This window comes from Strix aluco, chromosome W (assembly GCF_031877795.1).
Source record: "Strix aluco isolate bStrAlu1 chromosome W, bStrAlu1.hap1, whole genome shotgun sequence".
Lineage (NCBI taxonomy): Eukaryota > Metazoa > Chordata > Aves > Strigiformes > Strigidae > Strix > Strix aluco.
Genome location: NC_133970.1, coordinates 10,583,022 through 10,601,167, shown reverse-complemented (window position 1 = coordinate 10,601,167; position 18,146 = coordinate 10,583,022).

The following is an 18,146-nucleotide window of genomic DNA, read 5'->3' as shown; positions in this document are numbered from 1 at the left end:
TAAGGGCAGGGCAGGTTAGGGCAGGCAAACCAGGGCAACGTAAGATAAGGGCAGGGCAGGCAAGGCAAGGCAAGGCAAGGCAAGGCAAGGCAAGTCAGGTAATGCCAGGGCAGGCAAGGCAGGGCAACGAAAGATAAGGGCAGGGCAGGTTAGGGCAGGCAAGGCAAGGCAAGGCAAGGCAGGTCAACGGAAGATAAGGGTAGGCAAGGCAAGGCAAGGCAAGGCAAGGCAAGGCAAGACCAGGCAAGGCAGGGCAATGGAAGATAAGGGCAGGGCAGGCAAGGCAGGGCAACGAAAGATAAGGGCAGGGCAGGTTAGTGCAGGCAAGGCAACGCAAGGCAAGGCAGGGCAACGGAAGATAAGGGCAGGCAAGGCAAGGCAAGGCAGGGCAAGGCAGGGCAAGGCAAGGCAAGGTAAGGCAAGGCAAGGCAAGGCAAGGCAAGGCAAGGCAAGGCAGGGCAACGGAAGATAAGGGCGGGGCAGGTTAGGGCAGGAAAGGTAAGGCAAGGCAAGGCAGGGCAACGGAAGATAAGTGCAGGCAAGGCAAGGCAAGGCAAGATAAGGGCAGGGCAGGGTAGGGCAAGGCAATGCAAGGCAAGGCAAGGCAAGGCAAGGCAAGGCAAGGCAAGGCAGGGCAACGGAAGATAAGGGCGGGGCAGGTTAGGGCAGGCAAGGTAAGGCAAGGCAAGGCAGGGCAACGGAAGATAAGTGCAGGCAAGGCAAGGCAAGGCAAGATAAGGGCAGGGCAGGGTAGGGCAAGGCAATGCAAGGCAAGGCAAGGCAAGGCGAGGCAAGGCAAGGCAAGGCAGATAATGCCAGGGTGGGCAAGGCAGGGCAACGGAAGATAAGGGTAGGGCAGGTTAAGGCAGGCAAGGCAAGGCAAGGCAAGGCAGGGCAATGGAAGAAAAGGGCAGGGCAGGCAAGGCAAGGCAAGATAAGGGTAGGGCAGGGTAGGGCAAGGCAATGCAAGGCAAGGCAAGGCAAGGCAAGGCAAGGCAGATAATGCCGGAGCATGCAAGGCACGGCAACAGAAGATAAGGGCAGGGCCGGTTAGGTCACGTAAGTCAAGGCAAGGCAAGGCAGGGCAACGGAAGATAAGGTCAGGGCAGGTTAGGGCAGGCAAGGCAAGGCAAGGCAAGGCAGGGGAATGGAAGATAAGGGCAGGGCAGGCAAGGCAACGCAAGGCAAGGCAAGGCAACGCAAGGCAACGCAGATAATGCCAGGGCAGGCAAGGCAGGGCAACGGAAGATAAGGGCAGGGCAGGTTAGTGCAGGTAAGGTAAGGCAAGGCAAGGCAGGGCAACGGAAGATAAGGGCAGGCAAGGCAAGGCAAGGCAAGGCAAGGCAGATAATGCCAGGGTGGGCAACGCAGGGCAACGGAAGATAAGGGTAGGGCAGGTTAGGGCAGGCAAGGCAATGCAAGGCAAGGCAGGGCAATGGAAGAGAGGGGCAGGCAAGGCAAGGCAAGGCAAGGCAAGGCACGGCAAGGCAAGGCAGGGCAACGGAAGATAAGGGTAGGGCAGGTTAGGGCAGGCAAGGCAAGGCAAGGCAAGGCAGGGCAATGGAAGAAAAGGGCAGGGCAGGCAAGGCAAGGCAAGGCAAGGCACGGCAGGGCAATGGAAGATAAGGGCAGGCAAGGCAAGGCAAGGCAAGGCAGGGCAACGAAAGATAAGGGCAGGCAAGACAAGGCAAGGCAAGGAAGGGCAAGGCAAGGCAAGATAAGGGCAGTGCAGATCAGGGCAAGGCAAGGCAAGGCAAGGCAAGGCAAGGACGATAATGTCAGGGGAGGCAAGACAGGGCAAGGCAAGGCAAGGCAAGGCAAGGCACGGCACGGCACGGCAAGGCAAGGCAAGGCAAGGCAAGACAAGGCAAGGCAAGGCAAGGCAGATAATGCCAGTGCAGGCAAGGCAGGGCAACGGAAGATAAGGGCAGGGCAGGGCAGGCAAGGCAAGGCAAGGCAAGGCACAGCAAGGCAAGGTCAAATAAGGGCAGGGCAGGGTAGGGCAGGCAAGGCAAGACAAGGCAAGGCACGGCAACGGAAGATAAGGGCAGGGCAGGCAAGGCAAGGCAAGGCAGGGCAACGGAACATAAGGGCAGGGCAACTTAGGGCAGGCAAAGCAGGGCAACGTAAGATAAGGGCAGGGCGGGCAGGGCAGGGCAGGGCAGGCAAGGCAAGACAAGGCAAGGCAGGGCAACGGAAGATAAGGGCAGGGCAGGCAAGGCAAGGCAAGGCAACGCAGGGCAACGGAAGATAAGGGCAGGGCAGGCAAGGCAAGGCAAGGCAAGGCAGGGCAACGGAAGATAAGGGCAGGGCAGGCAAGACAAGGCAAGGCAAGGCAAGGCAAGGCAGATAATGCCAGTGCAGGCAAGGCAGGGCAACGAAAGATAAGGGCAGGGCAGGGCAGGGCAGGCAAGGCAAGGCAAGGCACAGCAAGGCAGGGCAACGGAAGATAAGGGCAGGGCAACTTAGGGCAGGCAAAGCAGGGCAACGTAAGATAAGGGCAGGGCAGGCAAGGCAAGGCAAGGCACAGCAAGGCAAGGTCAAATAAGGGCAGGGCAGGGTAGGGCAGGCAAGTCAAGACAAGGCAAGGCAGGGCAACGGAAGATAAGGGCAGGGCAGGCAAGTCAAGGCAAGGCAAGGCAGGGCAACGGAAGATAAGGGCAGGGCAGGTTAGGGCAGGCAAACCAGGGCAACGTAAGATAAGGGCAGGGCAGGCAAGGCAAGGCAAGGCAAGGCAAGGCAGGGCAATGGAAGATAAGGGCAGGGCAGGCAAGGAAAGGCAAGGCAAGGCAGATAATGCCAGGGCAGGCATGGCAGGGCAACGAAAGACAAGGGCAGGGCAGGTTAGTGCAGGCAAGGCAACGCAAGGCAGGCAGGGCAACGGAAGATAAGGGCGGGGCAGGTTAGGGCAGGCAAGGTAAGGCAAGGCAAGGCAGGGCAACGGAAGATAAGTGCAGGCAAGGCAAGGCAAGGCAATATAAGGGCAGGGCAGGGTAGGGCAAGGCAATGCAAGGCAAGGCAAGGCAAGGCAAGGCAATTGAAGAGAAGGGCAGGCAAGGCAAGGCAAGGCAAGGCAAGGCACGGCAAGGCAAGGCAGGGCAACGGAAGATAAGGGTAGGGCAGGTTAGGGCAGGCAAGGCAAGGCAAGGCAAGGCAGGGCAATGGAAGAAAAGGGTAGGGCAGGTTAGGGCAGGCAAGGCAAGGCAAGGCAAGGCAGGGCAATGGAAGAGAAGGGCAGGCAAGGCAAGGCAAGGCACGGCAAGGCAAGGCAGGGCAACGGAAGATAAGGGTAGGGCAGGTTAGGGCAGGCAAGGCAAGGCAAGGCAAGGCACGGCAATGGAAGAAAAGGGCAGGGCAGGCAAGGCAAGGCAAGGCAAGGCAAGGCACGGCAGGGCAATGGAAGATAAGGGCAGGCAAGGCAAGGCAAGGCAAGGCAAGGCAAGGCAGGGCAACGGAAGATAAGGGTAGGGCAGGTTAGGGCAGGCAAGGCAAGGCAAGGCAAGGCAGGGCAATGGAAGAAAAGGGCAGGGCAGGCAAGGCAAGGAAAGGCAAGGCAAGGCACGGCAGGGCAATGGAAGATAAGGGCAGGCAAGGCAAGGCAAGGCAAGGCAAGGCAAGGCAAGGCAAGGCAAGGCAAGGCAGATAATGCCAGGGCAGGCAAGGCAGGGCAACGGAAAATAAGGGCAGGCAAGGCAAGGCAAGGCAAGGCAGGGCAAGGCAAGGCAGGGCAACGGAAGATAAGGGCAGGCAAGGCAAGGCAAGGCAAGGCAAGGCAAGGCAAGGCAGATAATGCCAGGGCAGACAAGGCAGGGCAACGGAAGACAAGGGCAGGGCAGGTTAGTGCAGGCAAGGTAAGGCAAGGCAAGGCAGGGCAACGGAAGATAAGGGTAGGGCAGGTTAGGGCAGGCAAGGCAAGGCAAGGCAAGGCAGGGCAATGGAAGATAAGGGCAGGGCAGGCAAGGCAAGGCAAGGCAGGGCAAGGCAGGGCAAGGCAAGGCAAGGCAAGGCAAGGCAAGGCACGGCAAGGCAAGGCAGGGCAACGGAAGATAAGGGTAGGGCAGGTTAGGGCAGGCAAGGCAAGGCAAGGCAAGGCAGGGCAATGGAAGAAAAGGGCAGGGCAGGCAAGGCAAGGCAAGGCAAGGCACGGCAGGGCAATGGAAGATAAGGGCAGGCAAGGCAAGGCAAGGCAAGGCAGGGCAACGAAAGATAAGGGCAGGCAAGACAAGGCAAGGCAAGGAAGGGCAAGGCAAGGCAAGATAAGGGCAGTGCAGATCAGGGCAAGGCAAGGCAAGGCAAGGCAAGGCAAGGCAGATAATGTCAGGGGAGGCAAGACAGGGCAAGGCAAGGCAAGGCAAGGCAAGGCAAGGCACGGCACGGCAAGGCAAGGCAAGGCAAGGCAAGGCAAGACAAGGCAAGGCAAGGCAAGGCAGATAATGCCAGGGCAGGCAAGGCAGGGCAACGGAAGATAAGGGCAGGGCAGGGCAGGGCAGGCAAGGCAAGGCAAGGCACAGCAAGGCAAGGTCAAATAAGGGCAGGGCAGGGTAGGGCAGGCAAGGCAAGACAAGGCAAGGCAGGGCAACGGAAGATAAGGGCAGGGCAGGCAAGGCAAGGCAAGGCAGGGCAACGGAAGATAAGGGCAGGGCAACTTAGGGCAGGCAAAGCAGGGCAACGTAAGATAAGGGCAGGGCGGGCAGGGCAGGGCAGGGCAGGCAAGGCAAGGCAAGGCACAGCAAGGCAAGGTCAAATAAGGGCAGGGCAGGGTAGGGCAGGCAAGGCAAGACAAGGCAAGGCAGGGCAACGGAAGATAAGGGCAGGGCAGGTTAGGGCAGGCAAGGTAAGGCAAGGCAAGGCAGGGCAACGAAAGATAAGGGCAGGCAAGACAAGGCAAGGCAAGGAAGGGCAAGGCAAGGCAAGATAAGGGCAGGGCAGGGCAGGGCAAGGCAAGGCAAGGCAAGGCAAGGCAAGGCAGATAATGCCAGGGGAGGCAAGGCAGGGCAAGGCAGGCCAAGGCAAGGTAAGGCAAGGCAAGGCAAGGCACGGCACGGCAAGGCAAGGCAAGGCAAGACAAGGCAAGTCAAGGCAAGGCAGATAATGCCAGTGAAGGCAAGGCAGGGCAACGGAAGATAAGGGCAGGGCAACTTAGGGCAGGCAAAGCAGGGCAACGGAAGATAAGGGCAGGGCAGGGCAGGGCAGGCAAGGCAAGGCAAGGCAAGGCACAGCAAGGTAAGCTAAAATAAGAGCAGGGCAGGGTAGGGCAGGCAAGGCAAGACAAGGCAAGGCAGGGCAACGGAAGATAAGGGCAGGGCAGGCAAGGCAAGGCAAGGCAACGCAGGGCAACGGAAGATAAGGGCAGGCCAGGCAAGGCAAGGCAAGGCAAGGCAGGGCAACGGAAGATAAGGGCAGGGCAGGTTAGGGCAGGCAAACCAGGGCAACGTAAGATAAGGGCAGGGCAGGCAAGGCAAGGCAAGGCAAGGCAAGGCAAGGCAGGTAATGCCAGGGCAGGCAAGGCAGGGCAACGGAAGATAAGGGCAGGGCAGGTTAGGGCAGGCAAGGCAAGGCAAGGCAAGGCTGGACAACGGAAGATAAGGGCAGGGCAGGTTAGGGCAGGCAAGGCAAGGCAAGGCAAGGCTGGTCAACGGAAGATAAGGGCAGGCAAGGCAAGGCAAGGCAAGACAAGGCAAGGCAAGGCAAGGCAGGGCAACGGAAGATAAGGGTAGGGCAGGTTAGGGCAGGCAAGGCAAGGCAAGGCAAGGCAGGGCAATGGAAGAAAAGGGCAGGGCAGGCAACGCAAGGCAAGGCAAGGCAAGGCACGGCAGGGCAATGGAACATAAGGGCAGGCAAGGCAAGGCAAGGCAAGGCAAGGCAAGGCAGGGCAATGGAAGAAAAGGGCAGGGCAGGCAAGGCAAGGCAAGGCAAGGCAAGGCACGGCAGGGCAATGGAAGATAAGGGCAGGCAAGGCAAGGCAAGGCAAGGCAAGGCAAGGCAAGGCAAGGCAAGGCAAGGCAGATAATGCCAGGGCAGGCAAGGCAGGGCAACGGAAGATAAGGGCAGGTAAGGCAAGGCAAGGCAAGGCAAGGCAGATAATGCCAGGGCAGGCATGGCAGGGCAACGAAAGATAAGGGCAGGGCTGGTTAGTGCAGGCAAGGCAACGCAGGGCAAGGCAGGGCAACGGAAGATAAGGGCAGAGCAGGTTAGGGCAGGCAAGGCAAGGCAAGGCAAGGCAGGGCAACGGAAGATAAGGGCAGGCAAGGCAAGGCAAGGCAAGGCAAGGCAAGGCAAGGCAAGGCAGATAATGCCAGGGCAGGCAAGGCAGGGCAACGGAAGATAAGGGCAGGGCAGGTTACGGCAGGCAAGGCAGGGCAAGGCAAGGCAGGGCAACGGAATATAAGGGCAGGCAAGGAAAGGCAAGGCAAGGCAAGGCAAGGCAAGGCAAGGCAGATAATGCCAGGGCAGGCAAGGCAGGGCAACGGAAGATAAGGGCAGGGCAGGTTAGGGAAGGAAAGGCAAGGCAAGGCAAGGCAGGGCAATGGGAGATAAGGGCAGGGCATGCAAGGCAAGGCAAGGCAAGGCAAGGCAAGGCAAGGCAGGGCAACGGAAGATAAGGGCAGGGCAGGTTAGGGCAGGCAAGGTAAGGCAAGGCAAGGCAGGGCAAGATAAGGGCAGGGCAGGGCAGGGCAACGCAAGGCAAGGCAAGGCAAGGCAACGCAAGGCAGATAATGCCAGGGCAGGCAAGGCAGAGCAACGGAATATAAGGGCAGGGCACGTTAGGTCACGCAAGGCAAGGCAAGGCAAGGCAGGGCAACGGAAGATAAGGGCAGGCAAGGCAAGACAAGGCAAGGAAGGGCAACGGAAGATAAGGGCAGGCAAGGTAAGGCAAGGCAAGGCAGGGCAACGGAAGATAAGGGTAGGGCAGGTTAGGGCAGGCAAGGCAAGGCAAGGCAAGGCAGGGCAATGGAAGAGGAGGGCAGGCAAGGCAAGGCAAGGCAAGGCAAGGCACGGCAAGGCAAGGCAGGGCAACGGAAGATAAGGGTAGGGCAGGTTAGGGCAGGCAAGGCAAGGCAATGCAAGGCAAGGCAGGGCAACGGAAGATAAGGGCAGGCCAGGCAAGGCAAGGCAAGGCAAGGCAAGGCAAGGCAAGGCGAGACAAGGTAAAGGAAGATAAGGGCACGTCAGTTTAGGGCAGGCAAGGCAAAGCAAGGCAACGCAAGGCAAGGCAATGCAAGGCAGGGCAACGAAAGATAAGGGCAGGCCAGGCAAGGCAAGGCAAGGCAAGGCAAGGCAAGATAAGGTCAGGCCAGGCCAGGCCAGGTTAGGGCAGGCAAGGCCAGGCAAGGCAAGGCAAGGCAAGGCAAGGCAACGGAAGAAAAGGGCAGGTCAGGTTAGGGCAGGCAAGGCAAGGCAAGGCAAGGCAATGCAAGGCAAGGCAAGGCAAGGCAAGGCAACGGAAAATAAGGGCAGGTCAGGTTAGAGCAGGCAAGGCAAGACAAGGCAAGGCAAGGCAAGGCAACGGAAGATAAGGGCAGGTCAGGTTAGGGCAGGCAAGGCAAGGCTAGGCAAGGCAAGGCAAGGCATGGCAACACAAGACAACGGAAGATAAGGGCGGGTCAGGTTAGGGCAGTCAAGGCAAAGCAAGGGAAGGCAAGGCAAGGCAAGGAAAGGAAAGGAAAGGAAAGGCAATGGAAGATAAGGGCAGGTCAGGTTAGGGCAGGCAAGGCAAGGCAAGGCAAGGCAACGGAAGATAAGGGCAGGTCAGGTTAGGGCAGGGAAGGCAAGGCATGGCAAGGGAAGACAAGGCAAGGTAAGGCAAGGCAAGGCAAGGCAACAGAAGATAAGGGCAGGTCAGGTTAGGTCAGGCAAGGCAAGGCAAGGCAAGGCAAGGCAAGGCAACGGAAGATAAGGGCAGGTCAGGTTAGGTCAGGCAAGGCAAGGCAAGGCAAGGCAAGGCAAGGCAAGGCAACAGAAGATAAGGGCAGGTCAGGTTAGGGCAAGCAAGGCAAGGCAATGCAAGGCAAGACAAGGCAAGGCAAGGCAAGGCAAGGCAAGGCAAGGCAAGGCAACAGAAGATAAGGGCAGGTCAGGTTAGGGCAGGCAAGGCAAGGCTAGGCAAGGCAAGGCAAGGCATGGCAACACAAGACAACGGAAGATAAGGGCGGGTCAGGTTAGGGCAGTCAAGGCAAAGCAAGGGAAGGCAAGGCAAGGCAAGGAAAGGAAAGGAAAGGCAATGGAAGATAAGGGCAGGTCAGGTTAGGGCAGGCAAGGCAAGGCAAGACAAGGCAAGGCAGGGCAACGGAAGATAAGGGCAGGTCAGGTTAGGGCAGGCAAGGCAAGGCAAGGCAAGGCAACGGAAGATAAGGGCAGGCAAGGCAAGGCAAGGCAATGCAAGGCAAGGCAAGGCAACGGAAGATAAGGGCAGGTCAGGTTAGGGCAGGGAAGGCAAGGCATGGCAAGGGAAGACAAGGCAAGGTAAGGCAAGGCAAGGCAAGGCAACAAAAGATAAGGGCAGGTCAGGTTAGGTCAGGCAAGGCAAGGCAAGGCAAGGCAAGGCAAGGCAACGGAAGATAAGGGCAGGTCAGGTTAGGTCAGGCAAGGCAAGGCAAGGCAAGGCAAGGCAACAGAAGATAAGGGCAGGTCAGGTTAGGGCAAGCAAGGCAAGGCAATGCAAGGCAAGACAAGGCAAGGCAAGGCAAGGCAAGGCAAGGCAAGGCAAGGCAAGGCAAGGCAACGGAAGATAAGGGCAGGTCAGGTTAGGGCAGGCAAGGCAAGGCTAGGCAAGGCAAGGCAAGGCATGGCAACACAAGACAACGGAAGATAAGGGCGGGTCAGGTTAGGGCAGTCAAGGCAAAGCAAGGGAAGGCAAGGCAAGGCAAGGAAAGGAAAGGAAAGGCAATGGAAGATAAGGGCAGGTCAGGTTAGGGCAGGCAAGGCAAGGCAAGACAAGGCAAGGCAGGGCAACGGAAGATAAGGGCAGGTCAGGTTAGGGCAGGCAAGGCAAGGCAAGGCAAGGCAACGGAAGATAAGGGCAGGCAAGGCAAGGCAAGGCAATGCAAGGCAGTGCAAGGCAAGGCAAGGCAAGGCAAGGCAAGGAAAGGCAACGGAAGATAAGGGCAGGTCAGGTTAGGGCAGGCAAGGCAAGGCAAGGCAAGGCAAGGCAAGGCAAGACAAGGACAGGGCAGGGCAGGGCAAGGCAAGGCAAGGCAAGGCAAGGCAAGGCAAGGCAAGGCAAGGCAAGGCAACGGAAGATAAGGGCAGGTCAGGTTACGGCAGGCAAGGCAAGGCAAGGCAAATCAAGGCAAGGCAAGGCAAGGCAAGGCAACGGAAGATAAGGGCAGGTCAGGTTAGGGCAGGCAAGGCAAGGCAAGGCAAGGCAGGGCAATGGAAGAAAAGGGCAGGGCAGGCAAGGCAAGGCAAGGCAAGGCACGGCAGGGCAATGGAAGATAAGGGCAGGCAAGGCAAGGCAAGGCAAGGCAAGGCAAGGCAAGGCAAGGCAAGGCAAGGCAAGGCAAGGCAGATAATGCCAGGGCAGGCAAGGCAGGGCAACGGAAGATAAGGGCAGGCAAGGCAAGGCAAGGCAAGGCAGGGCAAGGCAAGGCAGGGCAACGGAAGATAAGGGCAGGCAAGGCAAGGCAAGGCAAGGCAAGGCAAGGCAAGGCAAGTCAGATAATGCCAGGGTGGGCAAGGCAGGGCAACGGAAGATAAGGGTAGGGCAGGTTAGGGCAGGCAAGGCAAGGCAAGGCAAGGCAGGGCAATGGAAGAGAAGGGCAGGCAAGGCAAGGCAAGGCAAGGCAGGGCAATGGAAGATAAGGGCAGGGCAGGGCATGGTAAGGCAACGCAAGGCAAGGCAAGGCAAGGCAAGGCATGGCAACACAAGACAACGGAAGATAAGGGCGGGTCAGGTTAGGGCAGTCAAGGCAAAGCAAGGGAAGGCAAGGCAAGGCAAGGCAAGGAAAGGAAAGGCAATGGAAGATAAGGGCAGGTCAGGTTAGGGCAGGCAAGGCAAGGCAAGACAAGGCAAGGCAGGGCAACGGAAGATAAGGGCAGGTCAGGTTAGGGCAGGCAAGGCAAGGCAAGGCAAGGCAACGGAAGATAAGGGCAGGCAAGGCAAGGCAAGGCAATGCAAGGCAAGGCAAGGCAAGGCAACGGAAGATAAGGGCAGGTCAGGTTAGGGCAGGGAAGGCAAGGCATGGCAAGGGAAGACAAGGCAAGGTAAGGCAAGGCAAGGCAAGGCAACAGAAGATAAGGGCAGGTCAGGTTAGGTCAGGCAAGGCAAGGCAAGGCAAGGCAAGGCAAGGCAAGGCAACGGAAGATAAGGGCAGGTCAGCTTAGGTCAGGCAAGGCAAGGCAAGGCAAGGCAAGGCAAGGCAAGGCAACAGAAGATAAGGGCAGGTCAGGTTAGGGCAAGCAAGGCAAGGCAATGCAAGGCAAGGCAAGGCAAGGCAAGGCAAGGCAAGGCAAGGCAAGGCAAGGCAACGGAAGATAAGGGCAGGTCAGGTTAGGGCAGGCAAGGCAAGGCAAGGCAAGGCAAGGCAAGGCAAGACAAGGACAGGGCAGGGCAGGGCAAGGCAAGGCAAGGCAAGGCAAGGCAAGGCAGATAATGCCAGGGCAGGCAAGGCAGGGCAACAAAAGATAAGGGCAGGTCAGGTTAGGGCAGGCAAGGCAAGGCAAGGCAAGGCAAGGCAATGGAAGATAAGGGCAGGTCAGGTTAGTGCAGGCAAGGCAAGGCAAGGCAAGGCAAGGCAAGGCAAGGCAAGGCAAGGCAACGGAAGATAAGGGCAGGTCAGGTTACGGCAGGCAAGGCAAGGCAAGGCAAATCAAGGCAAGGCAAGGCAAGGCAAGGCAACGGAAGATAAGGGCAGGTCAGGTTAGGGCAGGCAAGGCAAGGCAAGGCAAGGCAGGGCAATGGAAGAAAAGGGCAGGGCAGGCAAGGCAAGGCAAGGCACGGCAGGGCAATAGAAGATAAGGGCAGGCAAGGCAAGGCAAGGCAAGGCAAGGCAAGGCAAGGCAAGGCAAGGCAAGGCAAGGCAAGGCAAGATAAGGTCAGGCCAGGCCAGGCCAGGCAAGGCAAGGCAAGGCCAGGCAAGGCAAGGCAAGGCAACGGAAGATAAGGGCAGGTCAGGTTAGGGCAGGCAAGGCAAAGAAAGGCAAGGCAAGGCAAGGCAAGGCAACGGAAGAAAAGGACAGGTCAGGTTAGGTTAGGCAAGGCAAGGCAAGGCAAGGCAATGCAAGGCAAGGCAAGGCAAGGCAACGGAAGATAAGGGCAGGTCAGGTTAGGGCAGTCAAGGCAAAGCAAGGGAAGGCAAGGCAAGGCAAGGAAAGGAAAGGAAAGGCAATGGAAGATAAGGGCAGGTCAGGTTAGGGCAGGCAAGGCAAGGCAAGGCAAGGCAACGGAAGATAAGGGCAGGCAAGGCAAGGCAAGGCAATGCAAGGCAAGGCAAGGCAAGGCAAGGCAACGGAAGATAAGGGCAGGTCAGGTTAGGGCAGGGAAGGCAAGGCATGGCAAGGGAAGACAAGGCAAGGTAAGGCAAGGCAAGGCAAGGCAACAGAAGATAAGGGCAGGTCAGGTTAGGTCATGCAAGGCAAGGCAAGGCAAGGCAAGGCAAGGCAAGGCAACAGAAGATAAGGGCAGGTCAGGTTAGGGCAGGCAAGGCAAGGCAAGGCAAGGCAAGGCAAGGCAAGGCAAGGCAACGGAAGATAAGTGCAGGTCAGGTTAGGGCAAGCAAGGCAAGGCAATGCAATGCAAGGCAAGGCAAGGCAACGGAAGATAAGGGCAGGTCAGGTTAGGGCAGGGAAGGCAAGGCATGGCAAGGCAAGACAAGGCAAGGCAAGGCAAGGCAAGACAAGGACAGGGCAGGGCAGGGCAAGGCAAGGAAAGGCAAGGCAAGGCAAGGCAAGGCAGGCAGATAATGCCAGGGCAGGCAAGGCAGGGCAACAAAAGATAAGGGCAGGTCAGGTTAGGGCAGGCAAGGCAAGGCAACGGAAGATAAGGGCAGGTCAGGTTAGTGCAGGCAAGGCAAGGCAAGGCAAGGCAAGGCAAGGCAAGGCAAGGCAAGGCAACGGAAGATAAGGGCAGGTCAGGTTACGGCAGGCAAGGCAAGGCAAGGCAAATCAAGGCAAGGCAAGGCAAGGCAAGGCAACGGAAGATAAGGGCAGGTCAGGTTAGGGCAGGCAAGGCAAGGCAAGGCAAGGCAAGGTAAGGACAGGGCACGGCAGGGCAGGGCAGGGCAGGGCAGGGCAAGGCAAGGCAAGGCAAGGCAAGTCGAGGCAGGGCAACGTAAGATAAGTGCAGGTCAGGTTAGGGCAGGCAAGGCAAGGCAAGGCAATGGAAGATAAGGGCAGGTCAGGTGAGGGCAGGCAAGGCAAGGCAAGGAAAGATAAGGGCAGGCCAGGCCAGGCCACGCAAGGAAAGGCAAGGCAAGGCAAGGCAGGGCAACGGAAGATAAGGGCAGGTCAGCTTACGGCAGGCAAGGCAAGGCAAGGCAAGTCAAGGCAAGACAAGGTAACGGAAGATAAGGGCTGGCCAGGCAAGGCAAGGCAAGGCAAGGCAAGGCAAGGCAAGACAAGGTCAGGCCAGGCCAGGCCAGGCAAGGCAAGAAAAGGCAACGGAAGATAAGGGCAGGTTAGGTTAGGTCAGGCAAGGCAAGGCAAGGCAAGGCAAGGCAACGGAAAATAAGGGCAGGTCAGGTTAGAGCAGGCAAGGCAAGACAAGCCAAGGCAAGGCAAGGCAAGGCAACGGAAGATAAGGGCAGGTCAGGTTAGGGCAGGCAAGGCAAGGCTAGGCAAGGCAAGGCAAGGCATGGCAACACAAGACAACGGAAGATAAGGGCGGGTCAGGCAGGGCAGTCAAGGCAAAGCAAGGGAAGGCAAGGCAAGGCAAGGAAAGGAAAGGAAAGGCAATGGAAGATAAGGGCAGGTCAGGTGAGGGCAGGCAAGGCAAGGCAAGACAAGGCAAGGCAGGGCAACGGAAGATAAGGGCAGGTCAGGTTAGGGCAGGCAAGGCAAGGCAAGGCAAGGCAACGGAAGATAAGGGCAGGCAAGGCAAGGCAAGGCAATGCAAGGCAAGGCAAGGCAAGGCAAGGCAACGGAAGATAAGGGCAGGTCAGGTTAGGGCAGGGAAGGCAAGGCATGGCAAGGGAAGACAAGGCAAAGTAAGGCAAGGCAAGGCAACAGAAGATAAGGGCAGGTCAGGTTAGGTCAGGCAAGGCAAGGCAACGGAAGATAAGGGCAGGTCAGGTTAGGTCAGGCAAGGCAAGGCAAGGCAAGGCAAGGCAAGGCAAGGCAACAGAAGATAAGGGCAGGTCAGGTTAGGGCAGGAAAGGCAAGGCAAGGCAAGGCAAGGCAAGGCAAGGCAAGGCAACGGAAGATAAGTGCAGGTCAGGTTAGGGCAAGCAAGGCAAGGCAATGCAATGCAAGGCAAGGCAAGGCAACGGAAGATAAGGGCAGGTCAGGTTAGGGCAGGGAAGGCAAGGCATGGCAAGGCAAGACAAGGCAAGGCAAGGCAAGGCAAGGCAAGGCAAGGCAAGGCAACGGAAGATAAGGGCAGGTCAGGTTAGGGCAGGCAAGGCAAGGCAAGGCAAGGCAAGGCAAGGCAAGTCAGATAATGCCAGGGTGGGCAAGGCAGGGCAACGGAAGATAAGGGTAGGGCAGGTTAGGGCAGGCAAGGCAAGGCAAGGCAAGGCAGGGCAATGGAAGAGAAGGGCAGGCAAGGCAAGGCAAGGCAGATAATGCCAGGGTAGGCAAGGCAGGGCAACGGAAGATAAGGGTAGGGCAGGTTAGGGCAGGCAAGGCAAGGCAAGGCAAGGCAGGGCAATGGAAGATAAGGGCAGGGCAGGGCATGGTAAGGCAACGCAAGGCAAGGCAAGGCAAGGCAAGGCAAGGCAAGGCAAGGCAGATAATGCCAAGGCAGGCAAGGCAGGGCAACGGAAGATAAGGGCAGGGCAGGCAAGGCAAGGCAAGGCAGGGCAACGGAAGATAAGGGCAGGGCAGGCAAGGCAAGGCAAAGCAAGGCAGGGCAACGGAAGATAAGGGCAGGGCAGGTTAGGGCAGGCAAACCAGGGCAACGTAAGATAAGGGCAGGGCAGGCAAGGCAAGGCAAGGCAAGGCAAGGCAGGGCAAGGCAAGGCAAGGCAGGGCAATGGAAGATAAGGGCAGGGCAGGCAAGGCAAGGCAAGACAAGGCAGATAATGCCAGGGCAGGCACGGCAGGGCAACGATAGATAAGGGCAGGGCTGGTTAGTGCAGGCAAGGCAATGCAAGGCAAGGCAGGGCAACGGAAGATAAGGGCAGGGCAGGTTAGGGCAGGCAAGGCAAGGCAAGGCAAGGCAGGGCAACGGAAGATACGGGCAGGGCAAGGCAAGGGAAGGCAAGGCAAGGCAAGGCAAGGCAGATAATGCCAGGGCAGGCAAGGCAGGGCAACGGAAGATAAGGGCAGGGCAGGTTACGGCAGGCAAGGCAGGGCAAGGCAAGGCAGGGCAACGGAAGATAAGGGCAGGCAAGGAAAGGCAAGGCAAGGCAAGGCAAGGCAAGGCAGATAATGCCAGGGCAGGCAAGGCAGGGCAACGGAAGATAAGGGCAGGGCAGGTTAGGGAAGGAAAGGCAAGGCAAGGCAAGGCAGGGCAATGCGAGATAAGGGCAGGGCATGCAAGGCAAGGCAAGGCAAGGCAAGGCAAGGCAAGGCAAGGCAAGGCAGGGCAACGGAAGAGAAGGGCAGGGCAGGTTAGGGCAGGCAAGGTAAGGCAAGGCAAGGCAGGGCAACAGAAGATAAGGGCAGGCAAGGCAAGGCAAGGCAAGGCAAGGCAAGATAAGGGTAGGGCAGGGCAGGGCAACGCAAGGCAAGGCAAGGCAAGGCAAGGCAAGGCAAGGCAAGGCAGATAATGCCAGGGCAGGCAAGGCAGGGCAACGGAAGATAAGGGCAGGCAAGGCAAGGCAAGGCAAGGCAGGGCAACGGAAGAAAAGGGCAGGCAAGGCAAGGCAATGCAAGGCAGGGCAACGGAAGATAAGGGTAGGGCAGGTTAGGGCAGGCAAGGCAAGGCAAGGCAAGGCAGGGCAATGGAAGAGAAGGGCAGGCAAGGCAAGGCAAGGCAAGGCACGGCAAGGCAAGGCAGGGCAACGGAAGATAAGGGTAGGGCAGGTTAGGGCAGGCAAGGCAAGGCAACGCAGGGCAACGGAAGATAAAGGCAGGCCAGGCAAGGCAAGGCAAGGCAAGGCAAGGCAAGGCAAGGCAAGGCAAGGCAAGGTAAAGGAAGATAAGGGCACGTCAGTTTAGGGCAGGCAAGGCAAGGCAAGGCAACGCAAGGCAAGGCAAGGCAAGGCAGGGCAACGAAAGATAAGGGCAGGCCAGGCAAGGCAAGGCAAGGCAAGGCAAGGCAAGATAAGTTCAGGCCAGGCCAGGCCAGGCAAGGCAAGGCAAGGCCAGGCAAGGCAAGGCAAGGCAACGGAAGATAAGGGCAGGTCAGGTTAGGGCAGGCAAGGCAAAGAAAGGCAAGGCAAGGCAAGGCAAGGCAACGGAAGATAAGGGCAGGTCAGGTTAGGGCAGGCAAGGCAAAGAAAGGCAAGGCAAGGCAAGGCAAGGCAACGGAAGAAAAGGGCAGGTCAGGTTAGGGTAGGCAAGGCAAGGCAAGGCAAGGCAAGGCAAGGCAAGGCAAGGCAAGGCAAGGCAACGGAAAATAAGGGCAGGTCAGGTTAGAGCAGGCAAGGCAAGACAACGCAAGGCAAGGCAAGGCAACGGAAGATAAGGGCAGGTCAGGTTAGGGCAGGCAAGGCAAGGCTAGGCAAGGCAAGGCAAGGCATGGCAACACAAGACAACGGAAGATAAGGGCGGGTCAGGTTAGGGCAGTCAAGGCAAAGCAAGGGAAGGCAAGGCAAGGCAAGGCAAGGCAAGGCAAGGCAAGTCAAGGCAAGGCAAGGGAAGATAAGGGCAGGTCAGGTTAGGGCAGGTAAGGCAAGACAAGGCAAGGCAAGGCAACGGAAGATAAGGGCAGGTCAAGTTAGGGCAGGCAAGGCAAGGCAACGGAAGATAAGTCATGTCAGGTTAGGGCAAGCAAGGCAAGGCAAGGGAAGGCAAGGCAAGGCAACAGAAGATAAGGGCAGGTCAGGTAAGGGCAGGCAAGGCAAGGCAAGGCAAGGCAAGGCTGGTCAACGGAAGATAAGGGCAGGTAAGGTTAGGGAAGGCAAGGCAAGGCAAGGCAAGGCAAGGCAAGGCAATGGAAGATAAGGGCAGGTAAGGTTAGGGAAGGCAAGGCAAGGCAAGGCAAGGCAAGGCAAGGCAAGGCAAGGCAAGGTAAGCCAAGGCAAGGCAGGGCAAAGGAAGATAAGGGCAGGCCAGGCAAGGCAAGGCAAGGCAAGGCAAGGCAAGGCAAGATAAGGTCAGGGCAGGCCAGGCCAGGCCAGGCAAGGCAAGGCAAGGCCAGGCAAGGCAAGGCAAGGCAACGGAAGATAAGGGCAGGTCAGGGCAGGGTAGGCAAGGCAAGGCAAGGCAAGGCAAGGCAAGGCAAGGCAAGGCAAGGCAAGGCAAGGCAAGGCAAGGGAATATAAGGGCAGGTCAGATTAGGGCAGGCATGGCAAGGCAATGCAAGGCAAGGCAAGGCAAGGCAAGGCAACGGAATATAAGGGCAGGTCAGGTTAGGGCAGGGAAGGCAAGGCATGGCAAGGCAAGAAAAGGCAAGGCAAGGCAAGGCAAGGCAAGGCAACGGAAGATAAGGGCAGGTCAGGTTAGGGTAGGCAAGGCAAGGCAAGGCAAGTCAAGGCAAGGCAAGATAAGGACAGGGCAGGGCAGGGCAAGGCAAGGCAAGGCAAGGCAAGGCAAGGCAAGGCAAGGCAGATAATGCCAGGGCAGGCAAGGCAGGGCAACAAAAGATAAGGGCAGGTCAGGTTAGGGCAGGCAAGGCAAGGCAAGGCAAGGCAACGGAAGATAAGGGCAGGTGAGGTTAGTGCAGGCAAGGCAAGGCAAGGCAAGGCAAGGCAAGGCAAGGCAACGGAAGATAAGGGCAGGTCAGGTTACGGCAGGCAATGCAAGGCAAGGCAAGGAAGGCAAGTCACGGCAAGGCAAGGCAAGGCAACAGAAGATAAGGGCAGGTCAGGTTAGGGCAGGCAAGGCAAGGCAAGGCAAGGCAAGTTAAGGCAAGGCAAGGGAAGATAAGGGCAGGTCAGGTTAGGGCAGGTAAGGCAAGGCAAGGCAAGGCAAGGCAAGGCAAGGCAAGGCAAGGCAGGGCAACGTAAGATAAGTGCAGGTCAGGTTAGGGCAGGCAAGGCAAGGCAAGGCAATGGAAGATAAGGGCAGGTCAGTTTAGGGCAGGCAAGGCAAGGCAAGGAAAGATAAGGGCAGGCCAGGCCAGGCCAGGCAAGGCAAGGCAAGGCAAGGAAAGGCAGGGCAACGGAAGATAAGGGCAGGTCAGCTTACGGCAGGCAAGGCAAGGCAAGTCAAGGCAAGACAAGGTAACGGAAGATAAGGGCAGGTCAGGTTAGGGCAGGCAAGGCAAGGCAAGGCAAGGCAAGGCAAGGAAACGGAATATAAGGGCAGATCAGTGTAGGGCAGGCAAGGCAAGGCAAGGCAAGGCAAGGCAAGGGAAGGCAAGGCAAGGCAAGGCAAGGCAGGGCAAGGCAAGGCAAGGCAAGGCAAGGCAAGGCAGGGCAACGGAAGATAAGGGCAGGTCAGGTTAGGGCAGGCAAGGCAAGGCAAGTCAAGGCAAGGCAAGGCAAGGCAAGGCAACGGAAGATAAGGGCAGGTCAGGTTAGGGCAGGCAAGGCAAGGCAAGGCAAGGCAAGGCAACGGAAGATAAGGGCAGGTCAAGTTAGGGCAGGCAAGGCAAGGCAAGGCAAGGCAAGGCAAGGAAAGGCAAGGCAAGGCAAGGCAGGGAAACGGAATATAAGGGCAGGTCAGGTTGGGGCAGGGAAGGGAAGGCAAGGCAAGGCTAGGCAAGACAAGGACAGGCAGGGCAACGGAAGATAAGGGCTGGCCAGGCAAGGCAAGGCAAGGCAAGATAAGGTCAGGCCAGGCCAGGCCAGGCAAGGCAAGGAAAGGCAACGGAAGATAAGGGCAGGTCAGGTTAGGTCAGGCAAGTCAAGGCAAGGCAAGGCAAGGCAAGGCAAGGCAAGGCAACGGAAGATAAGGGCAAGTCAGGTTAGGGCAGGCAAGGCAAGGCAAGGCAAGGCAAG